General features: G+C 29.0%; 1 protein-coding gene across 1 annotated transcript in view; it reads left to right on the plus strand.

Annotated features, from left to right (window-relative positions):
* LOC127732074 (phospholipase A2-like) overlaps window positions 1-20,164 on the plus strand; it is a 41,995-nt gene that overhangs the window by 843 nt on the left and 20,988 nt on the right. The window lies entirely within an intron of this gene.

The raw sequence follows: 20,164 nt of genomic DNA on the forward strand, positions 1-20,164 counted from the left end.
TCCCGGTGGTATCAATAACTAAGGATTCAGTCATCTGGTACTTACATGATTTTTAACATACTTATCTTAAATAAAGAAAATATATCATATGACTCCTTACGTACAGCTTATTTGCTGTGTATATTCTGTTCTTATTACTTTGTTTTCTTGTGTTTTAATGATCTATTTTTTATCGTTAGCCTCATGATGTATTATTCAATTCCCATTAACTTCCAATAATTTTGTATTTTCAATACACATACGATCCCATTTCAAAATGAGTATTAACAAAATAGTACATTAAAGATAATTCCTTCGATCACCCAAGTATTTAATTTCGAAATCTTTTTTTTTTTTTTTTATTTTCCGTTTGAGCTTTACCTATATCATGTTATCATAAAGTGATGTCTGTGTCCATACATAAGCAATAGAACACGAAGAATAAATGTAGTTATCTGTTATTTAAACTTACTAAGTAAGATGCAAAAATATGTAACAGTCACGCAATGTGCACAATAATGATGATATTTTCACTTTTATATGTTACCATCTTGATTCTGATGTTAAAAACCGGTACAAATTTAACATTATTCGTTATAATGTACCTGTTAGTATTATGTACAGTTAATACACTGCATGAAATGATGCATTTAATAGGAAATTAAATGCATATTTTATGCATATTAAATTTCAAATTGAAAACAATTATATGCATTTACAGTACTTGCAACCTTAGGCGTTACTGTTTGACGTGAACTTGACTGATCGGTGAATGATCGGTGACGGATGTTTGACTGATCGATGACTGATCGGTGATCGATGACCCATAGAATCCGTCAGATACGTCAAATAGGCTATGTGAGAGTTACCGTGACAACGGTCAGCGATCGATCAGTAAATTAATTGTATGCACGGATCGGACGGATACGTATATAATTAAAATTTGTATGTAAAACGAACTCCACAGTATTTACAGTCGATAAACGCGGACCTCTTCAAAGACACCTTTACTCGTTAATTATGTACCACTAAAAAGCGATAAAATGTTATCATTTAAAATAAATACTCTATTTGTTGTCGTTAGATGATGAAAATAAAAAATAGTATAACAGTAAAGATACATACAGCTTTGTTTGGATTAATTAATTTAGAGTGTTGTTTTAATTTTTGTTCTAGATTACCAATATTTCTTCTTCTTATAACATATAATGCAATGTTATTTCTGATTAGTTATTTAAAAGGCCTCAAGAAAAGTTTCTTTGATAGAATTTAAAAAATTAGTAATAAAATACTTAAACTTTAATTTGTGTTGATTAAAGATGCAATCATTTCATTATTTTGTACTTTTTGTACATCAGGATTGGTCGTTTTTCATAAAATATGCTGAATTTCAGGGAAAAGATAATAAATTTTTGTTCGCGTTTCTTAAATATGCAAATATTTTTTCTTTTATATCAGAAATAATGCAACTTCAATTGCAATCAGTCATAGTTAATGCATTCAGAAAAGTACTTTTGTATAAGATATGAATAATTTAAGGATAAATATTCATAAACTTTTGTTTTTGTTAAATAAGAATTCCATAATTTCTCTATTTAAATGGAAATTATTGACCTCCTATGGCTTTTTGTACTTTTTATGGTTCAGGATTTGTTGTTTTTTATATAATCAAAATAATATCTGAGAAAATATACTAAAATGTTATTCTCATTGATTAAAATAACCAATTTTTCTTTATTTGATAAAAAATAATGCAATGTTATTTGTAACATTTGTAACATGTTATTTTAAAGTCCTCCAATAAGTTTTTTTTTGTACGAATTATGATAATGTAAGGAGAATAATACTTAAACTTTTGTTTTGTGTTAAATACGAATGCAATAATTTCTTTATATTGATAGAAATTATGAACCGTCATTTGATTTTGGTACATTTTGTACATCAGGATTGGTTGTTTTCCATAAAAAATGCTGAATATCAGCGAAAAGATACTAAATTTTTGTTGGCATTGCTTAAATGCAAATATGTCTTCTTTAATATCAGAAATAATGCAACTTCAATTGCAATCAGTCATAGTTAATGCATTCAGAAAAGTATTTTTGTATAAGATATGAATAATTTAAGGATAAATATACATAAAATTTTGTTTTTGTTAAATAAGAATTCCATAATTTCTCTATTTTAATGGAAATTATTGACCTCCTATGGCTTTTTATACTTTTTATGGTTCAGGATTGGTTGTTTTTTTATAAAATCAAAATAATATCTGAGAAAATATACTAAAATCTTGTTCTCATTGATTAAAATTACCAACTTTTCTTCTTTTGATAAAAAAAAATGCAATGATATTTGTAACATGTTATTTTAAAGTCCTCCAATAAGATTTTTTTTGTACGAATTTTGATAATGTAAGGAGAATAATACTTAAACTTTTGTTTTGTGTTGAATACGAATGCAATAATTTCTTTATATTGATAGAAATTATGAACCGTCATTTGATTTTGGTACATTTTGTACATCAGGATTGGTTGTTTTTCATAAAATATGCTGAATATCAGGGAAAAGATACTAAATTTTTGTTCGCATTGCTTAAATATGCAAATATTTCTTCTTTTATATCAGAAATAATGCAACTTCAATTGCAATCAGTCATTATAAATGCATTTAAATAAGTAATTTTGTATAAAATGTGAATCATTGAATGATAAATATGCATAAACTTTTGTTTTTGTTAGATAAGAATGCAATAATTTCTTTAATTTGATAGAAATTATGAACCGTCATTTGATGTTGGTTCTTTTTGTATATCAGGATTGGTTTATTTTCATAAAATATGCTGAATTTCAAGGAAAAGATACTAAATTTGTGTTCGCATTGCTTAAAAATGCAGATATTTCTTCTTTAATATCAGAAATAATTCAATGTTAATTGCAATCAGTCATAAGTAATGCATTCAAATAAGTACTTTTATATAAGATATGAATAATTTAAGGATAAATATACATAAACTTTTGTTTTTTTAAATAAGAATTCAATAATTTCTCTTTTTTAATGGAAATTATTGAACGCCTATGGCTATTTGTACTTTTTATGGTTCAGGATTGGTTGTTTTTTAATAAAATCAAAATAATATCTGAGAAAATATACTAAAATGATGTACTCATTGATTAAATTACCAATTTTTCTTCTTTTGATAAAAAATAATGCAATGTTATTTGTAACATGTTATTTCAAAGTTCTCCAATAAGATTTTGTTTGTACGAATTTTGATAATGTAAGGAGAATAATACTTTAACTTTTGTTTTGTGTTGAATACCTTTGCAATAATTTCTTTATATTGATAGAAATTATGAACCATCATTTAATTTCGGTACATTTTGTACATCAGGATTGGTTGTTTTTCATAAAATATGCTGAATATCAGCGAAAAGATACTAAATTTTTGTTCGCCTTGCTTAAATATGCAAATATTTCTTCTTTTATATCAGAAATAATGCAACTTCAATTGCAATCAGTCATTATAAATGCCTTTAGATAAGTAATTTTGTATAAATAAAAATGGGAATCATTGAAGGATAAATATGCATGAACTTTTGTTTTTGTTAGATAAGAATGCAATAATTTCTTTATTTTGATAGAAATTATGAACCCTCATTTGATTTTGGTTCTTTTTGTACATCAGGATTGGTTTTTTTTCATAAAATATGCTGAATTTCAGGGAAAAGATACTAAATTTGTGTTCGTGTTGCTTGAAAATGTAAATATGTCTTCTTTTGTATCAGAAATCATTCAACATCAATTGCAATCAGTCATCATTAATGCATTCAGATAAGTACTTTTGTATAAGATATGAATAATTTACTGATAAATATACATAAACTTTTGTTTTTGTTTGATAAATATTCAAAATTCCTCTATTTCAATTTAAATTATTGACTGCCTATGGCTTTTTGTACTTTTTATGGTTTTGGATTGGTTGTTTTGAATAAAATAAAAATAATATCTGAGAAAATATACTAAAATAATGTTCGCATTGATTAAAATTACCAATTTTTCTTCTTTTGATAAAAGATAATGCAATGTTATTTGTAACTTGTTATTTCAAAGTCCTCCAATAAGATTTTTTTTGTACGAATTTTGATAATGTAAGGAGAATAATACTTAAACTTTTGTTTTGTGTTGAATACGAATGCAATAATTTCTTTATATTGATAGAAATTATGAACCGTCATTTGATTTTGGTACATTTTGTACATCAGGATTGGTTGTTTTTCATAAAACATGCTGAATATCAGGGAAAAGATACTAAATTTTTGTTCGCATTGCTTAAATATGCAAATATTTCTTCTTTTATATCAGAAATAATGCAACTTTAATTGCAATCAGTCATTATAAATGCATTTAAATAAGTAATTTTGTATAAAATGTGAATCATTGAATGATAAATATGCATAAACTTTTGTTTTTGTTAGATAAGAATGCAATAATTTCTTTATTTTGATAGAAATTATGAGCCGTCATTTGATTTTGGTTCTTTTTGTACATCAGGATTGGTTTATTTTCATAAAATATGCTGAATTTCAAGGAAAAGATACTAAATTTGTGTTTGCATTGCTTAAAAATGCAGATATTTCTTCTTTAATATCAGAAATAATTCAACGTCAATTGCAATCAGTCATAAGTAATGCATTCAAATAAGTACTTTTATATAAGATATGAATAATTTAAGGATAAATATACATAAACTTTTGTTTATTTAAATAAGAATTCAATAATTTCTCTTTTTTAATGGAAATTATTGAACGCCTATGGCTTTTTGTACTTTTTATGGTTCAGGATTGGTTGTTTTTTTATAAAATCAAAATAATATCTGAGAAAATATACTAAAATGATGAACTCATTGATTAAATTACCAATTTTTCTTCTTTTGATAAAAAATAATGCAATGTTATTTGTAACATGTTATTTCAAAGTCCTCCAATAAGATTTTGTTTGTACGAATTTTGATAATGTAAGGAGAATAATACTTAAACTTTTGTTTTGTGTTGAATACCTTTGCAATAATTTCTTTATATTGATAGACATTATGAACCGTCATTTGATTTTGGTTCTTTTTGTACATCAGGATTGGTTTTTTTCATAAAATATGCTGAATTTCAGGGAAAACATACTAAATTTGTGTTCGTGTTGCTTGAAAATGTAAATATGTCTTCTTTTGTATCAGAAATCATTCAACATCAATTGCAATCAGTCATCATTAATGCATTCAGATAAGTACTTTTGTATAAGATATGAATAATTTACTGATAAATATACATAAACTTTTGTTTTTGTTTGATAAATATTCAAAATTCCTCTATTTCAATTTAAATTATTGACTGCCTATGGCTTTTTGTACTTTTTATGGTTTTGGATTGGTTGTTTTGAATAAAATAAAAACAATATCTGAGAAAATATACTAAAATAATGTTCGCATTGATTAAAATTACCAATTTTTCTTCTTTTGATAAAAGATAATGCAATGTTATTTGTAACTTGTTATTTCAAAGTCCTCCAATAAGATTTTTTTTGTACGAATTTTGATAATGTAAGGAGAATAATACTTAAACTTTTGTTTTGTGTTGAATACGAATGCAATAATTTCTTTATATTGATAGAAATTATGAACCGTCATTTGATTTTGGTACATTTTGTACATCAGGATTGGTTGTTTTTCATAAAACATGCTGAATATCAGGGAAAAGATACTAAATTTTTGTTCGCATTGCTTAAATATGCAAATATTTCTTCTTTTATATCAGAAATAATGCAACTTTAATTGCAATCAGTCATTATAAATGCATTTAAATAAGTAATTTTGTATAAAATGTGAATCATTGAATGATAAATATGCATAAACTTTTGTTTTTGTTAGATAAGAATGCAATAATTTCTTTATGTTGATAGAAATTATGAGCCGTCATTTGATTTTGGTTCTTTTTGTACATCAGGATTGGTTTATTTTCATAAAATATGCTGAATTTCAAGGAAAAGATACTAAATTTGTGTTTGCATTGCTTAAAAATGCAGATATTTCTTCTTTAATATCAGAAATAATTCAACGTCAATTGCAATCAGTCATAAGTAATGCATTCAAATAAGTACTTTTATATAAGATATGAATAATTTAAGGATAAATATACATAAACTTTTGTTTATTTAAATAAGAATTCAATAATTTCTCTTTTTTAATGGAAATTATTGAACGCCTATGGCTTTTTGTACTTTTTATGGTTCAGGATTGGTTGTTTTTTTATAAAATCAAAATAATATCTGAGAAAATATACTAAAATGATGTACTCATTGATTAAATTACCAATTTTTCTTCTTTTGATAAAAAAAAATGCAATGTTATTTGTAACATGTTATTTCAAAGTCCTCCAATAAGATTTTGTTTGTACGAATTTTGATAATGTAAGGAGAATAATACTTAAACTTTTGTTTTGTGTTGAATACCTTTGCAATAATTTCTTTATATTGATAGAAATTATGAACCGTCATTTGATTTTGGTTCTTTTTGTACATCAGGATTGGTTTTTTTCATAAAATATGCTGAATTTCAGGGAAAAGATACTAAATTTGTGTTTGCATTGCTTAAAAATGCAAATATTTCTTCTTTAATATCAGAAATAATTCAACTTCAATTGCAATCAGTCATAAGTAATGCATTCAAATAAGTACTTTTATATAAGATATGAATTATTTAAGGATAAATATACATAAACTTTTGTTTTTTTAAATAAGAATTCAATAATTTCTCTTTTTGAATGGAAATTATTGAAAGCCTATGGCTTTTTGTACTTTTTATGGTTCAGGATTTGTTGTATTTCATAAAATATGTTGAATTTAAGGGAAAAGACTCTAAATGTAATGTTCGCATTGCTTAAAAATACAAATATTTCTTCTTTTATATCAGAAATAAGGCAACGTCAATTGCTTTCAGTCATTATAAATGTTGTTCGCATTATTTTAAATTACCAAGTTCTCTTGTTTTGTTAAAAAATAATGCAATGTTATTTGTAACCAGTTATTTCAAAGGCTTCAAGATTATTTTTTTTATAAGAATTTTAATATTGTAAGTAGAATAAGGCTTAAACTTTTGTTGGTGTTGAAAATGAATGCAATAATATCTTCATTTTGATAGAAATAATGAATCACCATTTGATTTCAATACTTTTTGTACATCAGAATTGGTTGCATTTCATAAAATATGTTGAATTTAAGGGATCAGATACTAAATTCAATATTCACATTGCATAAAAATACAAATATTTCTTCTTTTATATCAGAAATAGTGCAATGCAATTCCTATCAGTCATTATAAATGCCTTTAGATAAGTAATTTTTAATAAAATGTGAATAAAGAAGGATAAATATGCAGAAACTTTTGTTTTTGTTGAAATAGAATGCAATAATTCCTTTATTTGAATGGAAATTATTGACCGTCATTGGATTTTTGTAATTTTTATAGCTTAGGATTGATTATTTTTTATTAATGTTAAAGACTATCAGAAAAAATATACTATAATGTTGTTCTCGTTGTTTAAAATTACCAATATTTTTTTTTTATTTTTAAGAGAATTTGCAGCATTTTTATTTCCTATTTGTGATTTGTTATTTTAATGGCCTCGAGATAAGTTTGTTTAAAGAATTTTAAGATTATAAGGATAAAATACTTAAAAATATTCAAAAATAATACATCGAAATTTGCAGTAAATGATCATTTCATTTTATTTTCAAGAGCATTTTCGGAAAATAATAAAATCACTATTCGCGATAAACACCGTTTTAGAAATGTCCGGGTTTGAAAAAATATTACCTAAATTAAAACGAAAATGGCCATTCTTTAATAGTAATATTTAAATTTAGTTTTATATGCATATTTCTTTTCTTTTTAAATTCTTAAAACTGTGCTAAATAATTAATAAAAAGAGATGTTGATCATTTGTACTTGAATGTTTCGTATTTTCCATGTCGCCATTTTAATTAAATGAAACGAAACTAAGATTTCGTAATTTGTATTAGTTTATCATGTGATGTAGTTGAGTTCAATCCGTCAGAAAGGTCGATCGGTCCTATCCGTCCGATCCGTCCGATCAGTCAAATACTTTTACTATAAGTCTGACGGATTGGTGACGTGAGTTTGACGCGAACTTGACTGATCGGTGACTGATCGATGACCGCTGATTGATCGCTAAAACAGTAACGCCTAAGGTTGCAAGTACTGTACTTCACTCGAAAATTTCTAATTTAACACAAGTTTAAACTAAATTTAATAAAGCAAATAAATTCCCAAATTTCAACCTAAGTTTTGAATCTTTGTGTAATTCTGATATGAGATTGAACAGATTCAAAAATTGCTTTACTTTGCTGAAATGTATAAAGGTCACCGTGATCAGCCAATAGAAGCTCAATTGGTATAGCATATCATTTTATAATCAAAAACAATATTTCTCTTGCTTCATTGTGAAAAGGGCACTCGAAAAAATTATGAATACAATCCTCAACAGTATGGCTACAGCTGCATGCCAGATTTAGTTTAATATTAACACGGTGCAGATCTGCATTTAAAGAGCTTAGCATATTTCTGAACCATGAATAATATTAAGTTTTCTAACACCACAAATAAAGTAGAAACCTAGGGTGGCTGTTTTTATATTTCGGGAAGTCCGAATCCGATATCGGGGTTTAGACTTCCATTCAATTGTAGTAGATGGAAAAAAAGATGTTCTGGTTATTTCTAGTTTATGACGCGGGGTACTACATAGTTGTTACTATTTCGTACATCATAATTTGAATTTGACCAATAAGTGGGAGCATTAAATCGCAGAGATAGTCAAGGGCAGTCTCGTTATGTAAAGAAAATAGCACATTAATCTTTCTTGACTTTTTTCTGTCTACTAGTAATTTCCGGCCTGTTTCGAAATATGTAGCTTCACGACTGACATACACAGGCAACCCAGTTACTATTCCTCCTGCTTCCAACTTAACATGTTCTAAATTAATAGAATCGTGTTGAGTACAACTATCCCGAAACACATATGCATATTCCATAATTGGTATAATAAATGTTAAGTTTATATGAGCAAGATTATTTCTATATAATGCATGTTTCAATTTTTCAAGAACATTTAATCTTGTACTGTGCTTGCACAATTCATTATGTTTTCTATATGTGTATGTATTTTCCTTGTTAATACATTCTGTATACATATTCCGGCTCGGAGTTTCATGTGTTAAAACAATACTGTGTGATGATTTTAACTTATTTTACACTGAATAATGTTAAGATGTGTATTCATATTCAATTCATTCACCAAAAGTGTATCACTATCAACGGCGGAGAATATTATAGCGCATATATAGATAGGACATTTAGCAAAAAACAGTTCGAAGTTTTAGCGCTATAAAACAGTCCATGTATACCGAAAAGAGAAATTATCAATGCCATTTTAGAGAATATTATTCATTCGTTGTATAATAATGAGTTTTAATATAGTATCATGATAGCGCAATAAAACCAAGAAATACAGCAATAAAAGTCTAAAAAGTTAAAGGGAAACTCCGAAAAAGAATGAAAAAATGAAATCAAATGGCATGTTCATTTTGTATAAAACAGCACAAATTTCATTAATATCACCATCAATTTCAAATTCAAAATATCAATTCTCTACATTCTCTATTTTTTTAAATAACTACGATATGTCATTTTTAAACTTTTTTAACTAACTTTATGAAACAAGTAAATATAGGGGGAATTAATTAAGAGCAATTTCTTTTATGGATTCTCTCATTTTTGTATTGTTTTCTCTCTATCGTTTTGTTATTAATATGTTTGTTTGTATTTTGTGTTTTTTTTTTTTTTTTATTTAGTAACAATCCTATTGTTTTGATTTTAGAAAAATAAAATTCTTTTTCTTATTCTATTATTCATAGTTTAATGCCATAATTAACTAGCGGTGTTCCGTGTAAAATTGTTTCCAATAATCTAATTTGTTCCTAACTTTTTTATCTAGGACTATTATGCAATATACAATATTCTGTTTATGTCCCAGCCTTTATATAATACTTTTATTTAATTCCCTAACTTGACCATCAGCATGGCTAAAAGGTACTGTGAGGTGACACTTCCAGGTATTCAAGCGATTTCCTGTCGGGCTTAAAAACTTATATTACACGTAATGCAGGTTCATGCACCTCTTTGCTGCTGAGCAGTGTACGCGGACGGTAATTTGGAACTTTATATTTAAAAGTTATCTGGTATAATATACATCATGTGTACATTTTAGTGTGTCTTGAGTCCGACAGTGATATACTATACATTACTAAACTCATATGTGTTGTCAATTTTACTATCACTTGTTTACATTTCTGGTGTAATGAATGATATTTAATTCCAACCAAAGATTTGAGGAAGTAACAATTTATTAAGATATTTTCCATCTGTAAAATTTGAAAAATGTTATTTGTACTACTTGTCAATAATTGTTGAAATTTTAAAACACATAAAAATTCATTTCACAAAAAATGTACGCACTTGTCGATCGTTGGTTTATACAGATAGAAAGATACGGAATTAAGATGGTCACAATTTAAAATATGTATTTTCAAAATAAGACAAAAATGTCCAAAACCGATCTGATTTAAATTCAGGGCCCGTATATGCATAAAGGTACTTAAGTTAAGATTTGTTCCGAACTGACGGATTTTTCTACATGTTCTACGATAAATCAATACTACGATTGGATAACGTTTTATGCATATCATTCCAGATCTATATCTAACTTGCTTTGATTCGTCGAAGTTATGAATATAGAAAAAAAAAAACACAGATTTATATTTCAACCATAACGTTCAAGAACAGTTTAAGAAATTCGTCATCACAATTGTTAGTTATAGTCTACATGTATAACTATAATGCGAACCTTGTAAAATAGCACGTGAAATTCCAACTAAGCCTGCATACTTTGGAAAAGCGACGGTTCTATTAATACCTATTGTCAATTTCTAGTTCTTTTTCGACATGCAATGTTATATATGTCATTACATGCAATGTAATATATGTCACTGGATGTTAAATTTCCATCACCAATTTCGTCTTCGTCAAATATTGCTGTTGGTTTCTTTTTTTTTTTACATATACACGTATGCACTCCAAGTTATTCCTATGTTATCTCATTTAGATATTTAATGCAAAGTGAATTTTAAAGATGAAAGTCCAATAGGCTGACATAGTTCGATAATGCTTCGAATTAAATATATATTGAGAATTTATTTATATAACTGCCATATTCCGAATCCCTGACATTCATTTGTGTAAAAGAAGAAAAGATAACAATGATTGGTATCTGAGTAAATCAACGTCTCAATCAAGCTTCAGAAAGTTATTACAGAATATTCAAGATTTACAACTGTTCTTGAATAAAAAGATGTGGGCTATGATTGCCAATGAAATAAACTATGCAGCAGAGACCAAATTAGCCCAATCAAATTGTGTGTGTACTATAACAACTGAAACCGTAATTCCGCTATAGTGCATGTCGATCGTATCTGTTTTAACAAGAAGGTGCACGGTAACCATACTACCTTTCTAAGTTCAAAAGTACATAACAACCCTTTCTTTGTGCATTATACGCTCAGGAACATACATCTTACTATTTTGCATGGATTGGTTTTTGTTTTTCATCTGACAAGCTAAATTTTGGATTAAGTGATCATACAAGTACGGAGGCTAGGATTAATAATTCGGGTAGTCTCGCTGACTTCGTGCAATACCCCCGCTCCGTATTCATTAGTTTTTACGTAAATCATTTAAATTTTAGATCCGTAAGTTTGCATATAAATATCATATTTAAATTTCGTTGACAAACTTTACACACCAGAGACGAATAGTAACGTATGGCTTAGTACAACATGCATAACATTTTATTTGATGTCACCAATTGTAATCAAAGTACTGAAGTACTTAACATCGGATGACCGCAAGTTCTTGTGGATGGTCACAAGCACTTGTCTCAGAAAAAAAATCACATCTGTATACCTGAAAGTGAGGTTAATGTACAGAGATATATTTTTTTCTAAGACAAGTTCGTGCGTGGATAATGAATAAATGACAGGAAATTCAACGTCACCGTAATAACTATTATATTGTAGTGATACAAATCAGTAAACTCTGGTTTGTTGCTATATATTATATTAATGTTTGTATATAACAGTTACATGAATAAAATATAATTTTAATCTATTTGTATATCATTCTATTTTACTATTCTAATAATAGTGCAGTGCAAGTGCATGGTGGACACTCTTCTTTAATAATATGATTTTTTTAATAGATTGGATTTGAGCAGGCATTCATATTTTCCCGCAAAAGGTTCTTGCGATATTCTTCCGCATGCGTTAACACAATTTTTCTATACGTGTGCATAGATATAATCAATGATTTTTTACTTATATATATATTTCTAACGACAAAACATTTTCATATTATTAATTTATGTTCTAAACAAAAATATTTTATGAGTATTCATTTAAGAAATAAACTTATAACAAGCGATAAGGAATGTTATGTTGCACTCGATAATGTCCGCGTATTTATATATCGGTTACCAGTCAAACACGAAAGTTACGTAAAGAAGAAATCTCGTCGGCAACAATACATCGGAATGCCCTCATGGTCATCGCGAAGTAAAAATGTAAAATGAAACAATAACCTTCTATACCAACATAGACTTTTGTTGTATGTTTATACATACCGAAACCACTACTACATGAGGGGATTGACACGCTCAAATTTACAAAATTGTGTTTCAGAAAACCAATGCACCAAATTAATTTTATAGGATTTAGTTTCTACATTTAAACCTGTTCGGCCTTCAACACGAAATTGTTCAAAGAATAGTACCAATCATGTGACAAAATGAGGGTTATGTAACAGAGGTATCGCAATTGCAAATGGATTGGTGGATAGTTGCCGTTTGTTTAACGTTCAGTGGCAAGTATTTCATGCATATTCAGGACCAAACAATGTACGGCAGACGACAAAAGCGAAATGGTGACAAACTCAATGTTCAAAATTTATTTCCAAGTGTTATTTAGGAATTCAAATATATATTATGGAAAGTAAATTTTACTATTATTTATTGAACAAAATGAAAAGATCAAAACCGCTAAAAGAAAATAAACCCGGTGAATGAAAGCTGAAATAAATGAAATGTAAAAAAAAATTTATTACACAAACAACTTTAAAATTTCAAGTTTATGAACATAAAGCAGATTTTCTTCCTGGCCAGTTTTGATTATAGTAAAAAATCACAAAAAAGGTTTCTTATAGCGGAGAATTTTTTTTTTTAATTTTAATTTATCAAGTTGAATACCTTGTGCGATCTATGGAAACACTCCTTGTTGTTGAATTTGGGTTTGGCTGACCTCAATTGATATTACGTTTTAAAACAATAATTCAATAATTCAAATTAAATATACAATTATTTTACTTTGGGCCGGGGGGGGGGATTCATTTGCCCTAAAAAATATTAACAACAATACAGGCTTATACAACATTATAGACATTTCTTTTACAAATTGTGACTTGGATGGAAAGTTGTTTCATTGGCACTCATACCACATCTTCTTATATCTATTTATAGTATTTTGAAGCATTCAAATGAAATGAAACGTAAGATAATTTTTACGAATAAAAAAAAAAAAGAAAAGCAAGTCTGCCCAAAAATGATTGATATTTCAAAGACATATTTTTGTGTGTTCATACAAGGATTTGCATAGTAACTATACAAATTCTTGGTTCATAGAAAACTTAAACCAGAATGCGAATAGATGTCTTTGCTTATAACAGTCAATAATCATTTCTAAATATTAAAAATCAGCGATGTAACATTAATGCATTACTATTTTAACGAAAGTGATCGAGATGCTCTAATTGCGTAATTTAAATTCTCGGACACCTATTGTTTTCTCCAAAACACGTTAAAGTTAATAGCAGAGACATATAATACATGTATTATATGTCTCTGTTAATAGATGCATCCTTCTTTTAAAGTTTTGTTTTTCATAAACACTTTAAGACCGTATCTCGAGGGCACTGCTGAAAATAATCTTTCAAAAAGCAAATTTCAATTTCCACCTTTAAAACTTGTATATCAGAAAAAATTTGACCACATGACAAGAAATACTACAATAAACATATATCACGCACGACATATTCCGATGTAAGACACGTGCCGTTACGATGTCATAGCCAGTTTTAACGCATCAGCGCCCACAGGTTTGTCGAATAGGCCAGTTGATTGGAGGAAAGTAACCGAAAACCACGCCTACCTTAAACTAATACCCAATCAACCGCCTTCGAAAGAAACATAAATTAAACATGGATAAGATTTCAGAGATTTGGTTGTGTATTCAATATTTGAAGACGTTAAGACTCTATATTCAAACTTAGAAGTATAGAATATGCCCGTAATGCAAGTTTCATTTCATTTAAGTACAATACATTTTATACATCATTTTCACCTACCTAATGAGGAAAAAAAACAAATTTAATAAAATTTGCAAATTAAAACTATTTCGAATTGTTCTCTATTCGTACACAAAATCACCAGCAATTATCTTAAATTCAAAAATCAAATAGTTCTTTTACCTGTATGCAATCGCAAAAATAATTCATTTTAGTCTTTGATCTAGATGCAAAAGACGACAATGCTCCTTACATTTAAAACAGTCTACTCCAAATTTCATAGTGTATGCAGAGCTTGGCAAATACCATTTATTTACACATTACGCAAATATAGATGTGGTAGTCACCACTTGCCGATTGAGTCTGGAAGGTGACAGGGTTAACAGAAAGAAGACAGAATATGCCGTCTCTGTGACTCAAACGACATTGGTGACGAGTACCATTACATTATGAATTGTGGAACATTTAAACTAGAAAGAAAGAAATTTTTACCGAACTGCTGTTGGTCAAACCCTTATATCTATTAATTTGATCAACTGTTTCACTCATCAGTTATTGTAATATTGGAAAAACTATGTAAATTTATCAAAGTTTTAAATGTGAAAGTCAGTCCTCCAAGTTAATTTAATTGTATCGATCACACATGCATGTAATAATTGTACCTTATAGTTATATTTATGTATGTTCTCTATAACTAGCAATTGAAGTTTTATGAGAAATAAAATATTTGTATTTCTTTGAACTATAAATTACAGGAAGACAGACTACGGGTAAAATACAAGTGTATATAATACCATAAAATATTTAATCCTCATCCGTCCGTGTAAATGCAAAACTCTGGATTCTCTTTGATATTTATCTGATAGATCATAAAAGACAAATCTAACAAGACTTTCAAAGGTGTTTGCGAAAAAAGAAACGAAATAAAAGATTTGTTTAACACATTGAAGTAGGAAATTTGAGCGAATGAATGAAATAAACTTTTAAAAAATCAGTGCACATCTTTCTAGTAGCAAAAAACACGCATATCGAGTTACATAGATGAAAAAGTTAAGTATATTAATAATAATTATGATGTCAATTTAATAAAATCAAGGATTATAACTAGAAAACAATCTTAAAAGGATTCGTGATCACCCATGTATATAGATTAAAACAGATTTATAATTTTTAGTCTTCAATTAAATTCTGAAATACAAAGGCATGGCTCTGATCCTTGGCAGTTCAGCGAACAATAGTACATGAAATGCACGATGCTATTGATCAAAAACAAATGTGAGAGATTCAAATTGTAAAATCAGCCGCTGGACGTTAGAATTTCTATCAATCATTCTATGATAATAAAAGACTTTTGAATGTAAAAGTATGATAGAAATACATTTAACTTATTGTAGTTACATATTTTTGTTTATCAAATGAAATTTTTGATAAACTACTCCAGACATGGTTATTAGTTACCGTTAGTCCATTGCGATATTTCAAAGCTCTTTTACAAATTTCAAAAAAAAAATAATTAAGGAAAAATTAATGTTCCCATGGGAAGAAATAGTTCCCTTCGGAACAAAAATTCCCTTGGAAAATTTTGAATTTCCCATGGGAAGAAACTATCTACTAATGTTCCCATGGGAAATTGTAATTCCGATGGGAACTTTAAATTTTCCCATGGGAACTTCTAATATTCCCATGGGAATTTTTTAATTTCCCATGGGAAATGTACTTTTAATCAGCTGTGGTGACAACAGTGACATGTTGGGACATATGGGGACATATGGGGAAATTTATTTTTTTTAATTATCTATCACTTGGCCAAAACATATTTTTGATATCTTGTAAAACAACAAAGTCAGATTTGCCAATTCTGGAATGGCAAATTTGTCCCGAACAGTGTAACAGATAATCCATGGTAGCATGACTAGACCTGATGCAGACTCCACCAGATGCAAGGTACACATTTCATTCGTTATCTGATTATTACCCTGGTAGTCCTAGCTTGACCACCAACAAACCAATCTTTTACAATCAGGGAAACAATAGAGGCAATGATGTACACTTTTGGAATGGGAGAGATGTGTTCACTTGTTTTGCATCAAACGGTATTCCCTTTACAGGTGAAACTCCTGAAACGTTACTTCAAATTAAAGCCGATGTAAATGATATCTTCAGTCGGAGAACCGGTCAGGATCATAAGATTTCACCGGGAAAAAACATTTTTCTTTTATGTTATGGGTGGCCAAAACTTCCGTTTGCAGTAGGGCTATCGACGGAAAGTTTGTGGCCAATAACGGAACCATATAAGCAGTATTTATCAGGACACAGATATTGTCACTGCATTCACACTCAAGTTGTAATATTGAGCGAAGACTGGATATGTTATGTTAAGTGCGAATGGTAAGAATAGTATTTATTTGCTAGTAGTTTTTGGAAATAAAATATTGGTTGTAAGTAAAATTTCGAAAATATTGATTTGAACTGTAAATAAACAAAAAGATACAATACAAACTGCCCGGAGTCTGCAAAAAACATATTTTGTGCTCGACCAGTAAGATCGAGCACATATTTTACTTGACAAGACTCAACATAATCTCGACAGTTCTTAACTGTACTTAACTGTACTTGACTTACTTAATAAGTCTGATTGAGTACTTGATAATCTTGGTATAGTCTGAATATGGTATCGACAAATGCTCGACCAGTCTCGACCAGTCTTGACCAGTCTTGACCTGTCTCGACCTGTATCGACTCAGTCTGGACCTTTAAATTTAGTCTCGACTGGTCTGAATCAGCCCATCTAACTGAATTATATATTGATCTTACAAAATTCCAGGTTATTTGGTAGTTTGATTCATTGCTGTCAAATTAAAGGATTTAATTAATAGGTAAAAAAAAGCTAGAATTTTCAGTTCTGTTTAAATTCAGATAGTCACCTTTAATTATTTCTATAGCTTTTTCAAATTAACTTAGATTTTCATAAAACTTTGCAGCTATCTGTTTTATATATTGATCTTACAGAATGCCAAGTTGTTTGGTTGTTTGGTGTATTGCTGTCAAATTTAAGGATTTAATTAGTAAGTAAAAAAGTTAGAATTTTCAGTTTGGACTAAACTCAGGTTTTAAATTTTTAAAGACCTTTAAATTTTCTTATAACTTTTCCAAATCAATTTGGATTTTCATAAAACTATACAGCTATATATATATATATGATATCAAAATAAGGCACGTCTAGTAATTGCTTTGTACCTTCTTGGTCAATCAACTGATTGAATAATTAATTTCTCAATTAAAGACTTCTTTTCTCTGTCCCTGTTTATTATTTGACATTAACTAGCCGGGAAAATAGCAAATAAATGTCTATTCCTTCAGCCATCCGGAAGAATAGCTTTTCACTGCTATTATGATATTATTCCGGTCATACATACCAATGATTAACCATGGATATGTTTTATGATTATAAAATCAAGATAAAAAGTTCTGGAAAATAGAAATAATAAAAAAAAAAATTAATAAAAAACATGATTACCATGGGAACAAACTCCTCGTGTACCAACTCCTAGTTATTGTTCTATTGGCTATGTGTCGGAACACGCCGATTCTCTGCTTGTCAAGAGAAATCAAAAGAATATCAACAACATCTTTAATGTGACCTACCGAATTAGACTATTTACCGGGTTTGTACTAACATGAGCAACACGACGGGTGCCTCATGTGGAGCAGGATCTGCTTACCAATCCGGAGCACCTGAGATCACCCCCAGTTTTTTAGCCATGGCGTTTCAGTTTATTTATGAGTTTGAATGTCCCTCTGGTATCTTTCGCCCCTCTTCTATCTCTGCAACCAAGAAACCTTTGAATCAAAGTCACTTGGCAAAATATTGTGTCAACAAGTTTACATTCACCAAAACAAATTAAAATGTAAATGAATTTATTCAATTATATCAGAGAAATATAATTCATGTATTACATGTCTCTGATAATATACAGCATATTCAGACTTTTTCTTGCCTCTTAGGGAATGGGGACAAAACATGCCTCTCCCCTTTAATGTTCTACCTTGAGTTTCCTGCAAGGTTAGGAGTCGTGTTAGTGAATTATGGCTTCAACGGATATCTATGATTCCTAAAAAAAATCCTAAATTTATCATTTTCTTGAAGTTTGGTTCCAATGAAGTCTAATTGTGTAACCAGACATTAAGTTGGAGTATAATCTTCTTGTCAGTTCTTTCATACCTTTTCACAGATTGCTTTTCCCCCATCTTGTGGGCTAGGATGCACCTTATTGCTATTTATTCCAATCCGGATAAGACCTGAAATCACACAACTTTTCCATGACGTCACAATCCAGTTGGAGTTATCTGGGTCCCAGTTTAAACAATGTATTGTTCATAAAACTTTTTAAAGAAACATCTGTATACCATCGTTAACACTTCAAACAAAGCATGTTTATTGGTAACCGTCGGCTGTTGTCTGCTCTATGGTCGGGTTGTTGTCTCTTTGACACATTCCCCATTTCCATTCTCAATTTTATTATGACTTTAAGTTGCGTTTCACAGAAATGGATCATGATCTATCAAAATTTCAAAATATTCTGAACTTTTCCGAGTTTGGGGTTGTTAACCGTAGCTAGCTGTCAAAATAATGATACTATAATCATTATCAAAGATTTCCCTTCATTTTTTGTAGGGTAGCTTTGATCTTTTAGATAATCTGTAATGTTGGATCCGTGGCCAAGTGCTTTTAGATTAAGTAGTAGTTTTAAATGGAAACAATCGGTTGACCTGGAATCCGATCTTTGTGTATATTCGACAACGGCATCATAAAATAAAGAAAACTTACAACTCCCCTTTTCTATGTAAACAAAAAATAATCAAGATACCAGTCTCATAATTTTATACACCAGACGCGCGTTTTGTCTACAAAGGACTCATTAGTGACGATCGAATAAGACAAGTTGAAAGGTCAAATAAAATAATGCTGAATAGCATTGAAGTCTCAAAATTCCGTATAGTTTGTCAAATACAGCTAACATAAGGTATCCTATTCCTTGGGTAGAAAATCTTTGGTATTTCAAACAATTATAATTTTTGTAAACAGTTTGCTACATAAAGACCCAAATGTTGCAAAACACCTGTCACACCTCCATGACAAGTATGTTGCTTTCCCGAAGAAAAAGCCCCAAACAACAATACATTAACTGCTTGATAAATAAGTTAGGTATTGACAATTCACTTTGAAACTCAACATATACCACCACTTACAAAGGAGGAAATCCTGAAGAATCATAGGTCTGTTCTACGCTCCTTTGGAATTTCAACCAAAGACGAAGAACTGGATCTTACATCACTGTATTTGATACCTAAACTACATAAGTTTACTTACAAACAACGTTATATTGCTGGGTATTCCAAGTGCTCCACGAAACTTCTTTTTAAATTATTAACATCAATTTTATCAGCAATCAAAGCCAGGATTCCAAGTTATTGTGAAACTACCTATAATAGAGGTGGCGTATATCAGATGCGGATAATAAAAAAATCCAAAGATCTTTTTTTTAGGGTTCATACAATCTAAGTCTCTTTCTTCTTGCAATAGTATTAAAACATTTTCATTTTTACACTTTACACAAGTATTGCCAATTTCAAACTAAAAGACAAATTGAAAAAGTTGATCCTGCTTTTTTTTCA

Source organism: Mytilus californianus, unplaced genomic scaffold, assembly GCF_021869535.1.
Source record: "Mytilus californianus isolate M0D057914Y unplaced genomic scaffold, xbMytCali1.0.p SCAF_22, whole genome shotgun sequence".
Taxonomy (NCBI): domain Eukaryota; kingdom Metazoa; phylum Mollusca; class Bivalvia; order Mytilida; family Mytilidae; genus Mytilus; species Mytilus californianus.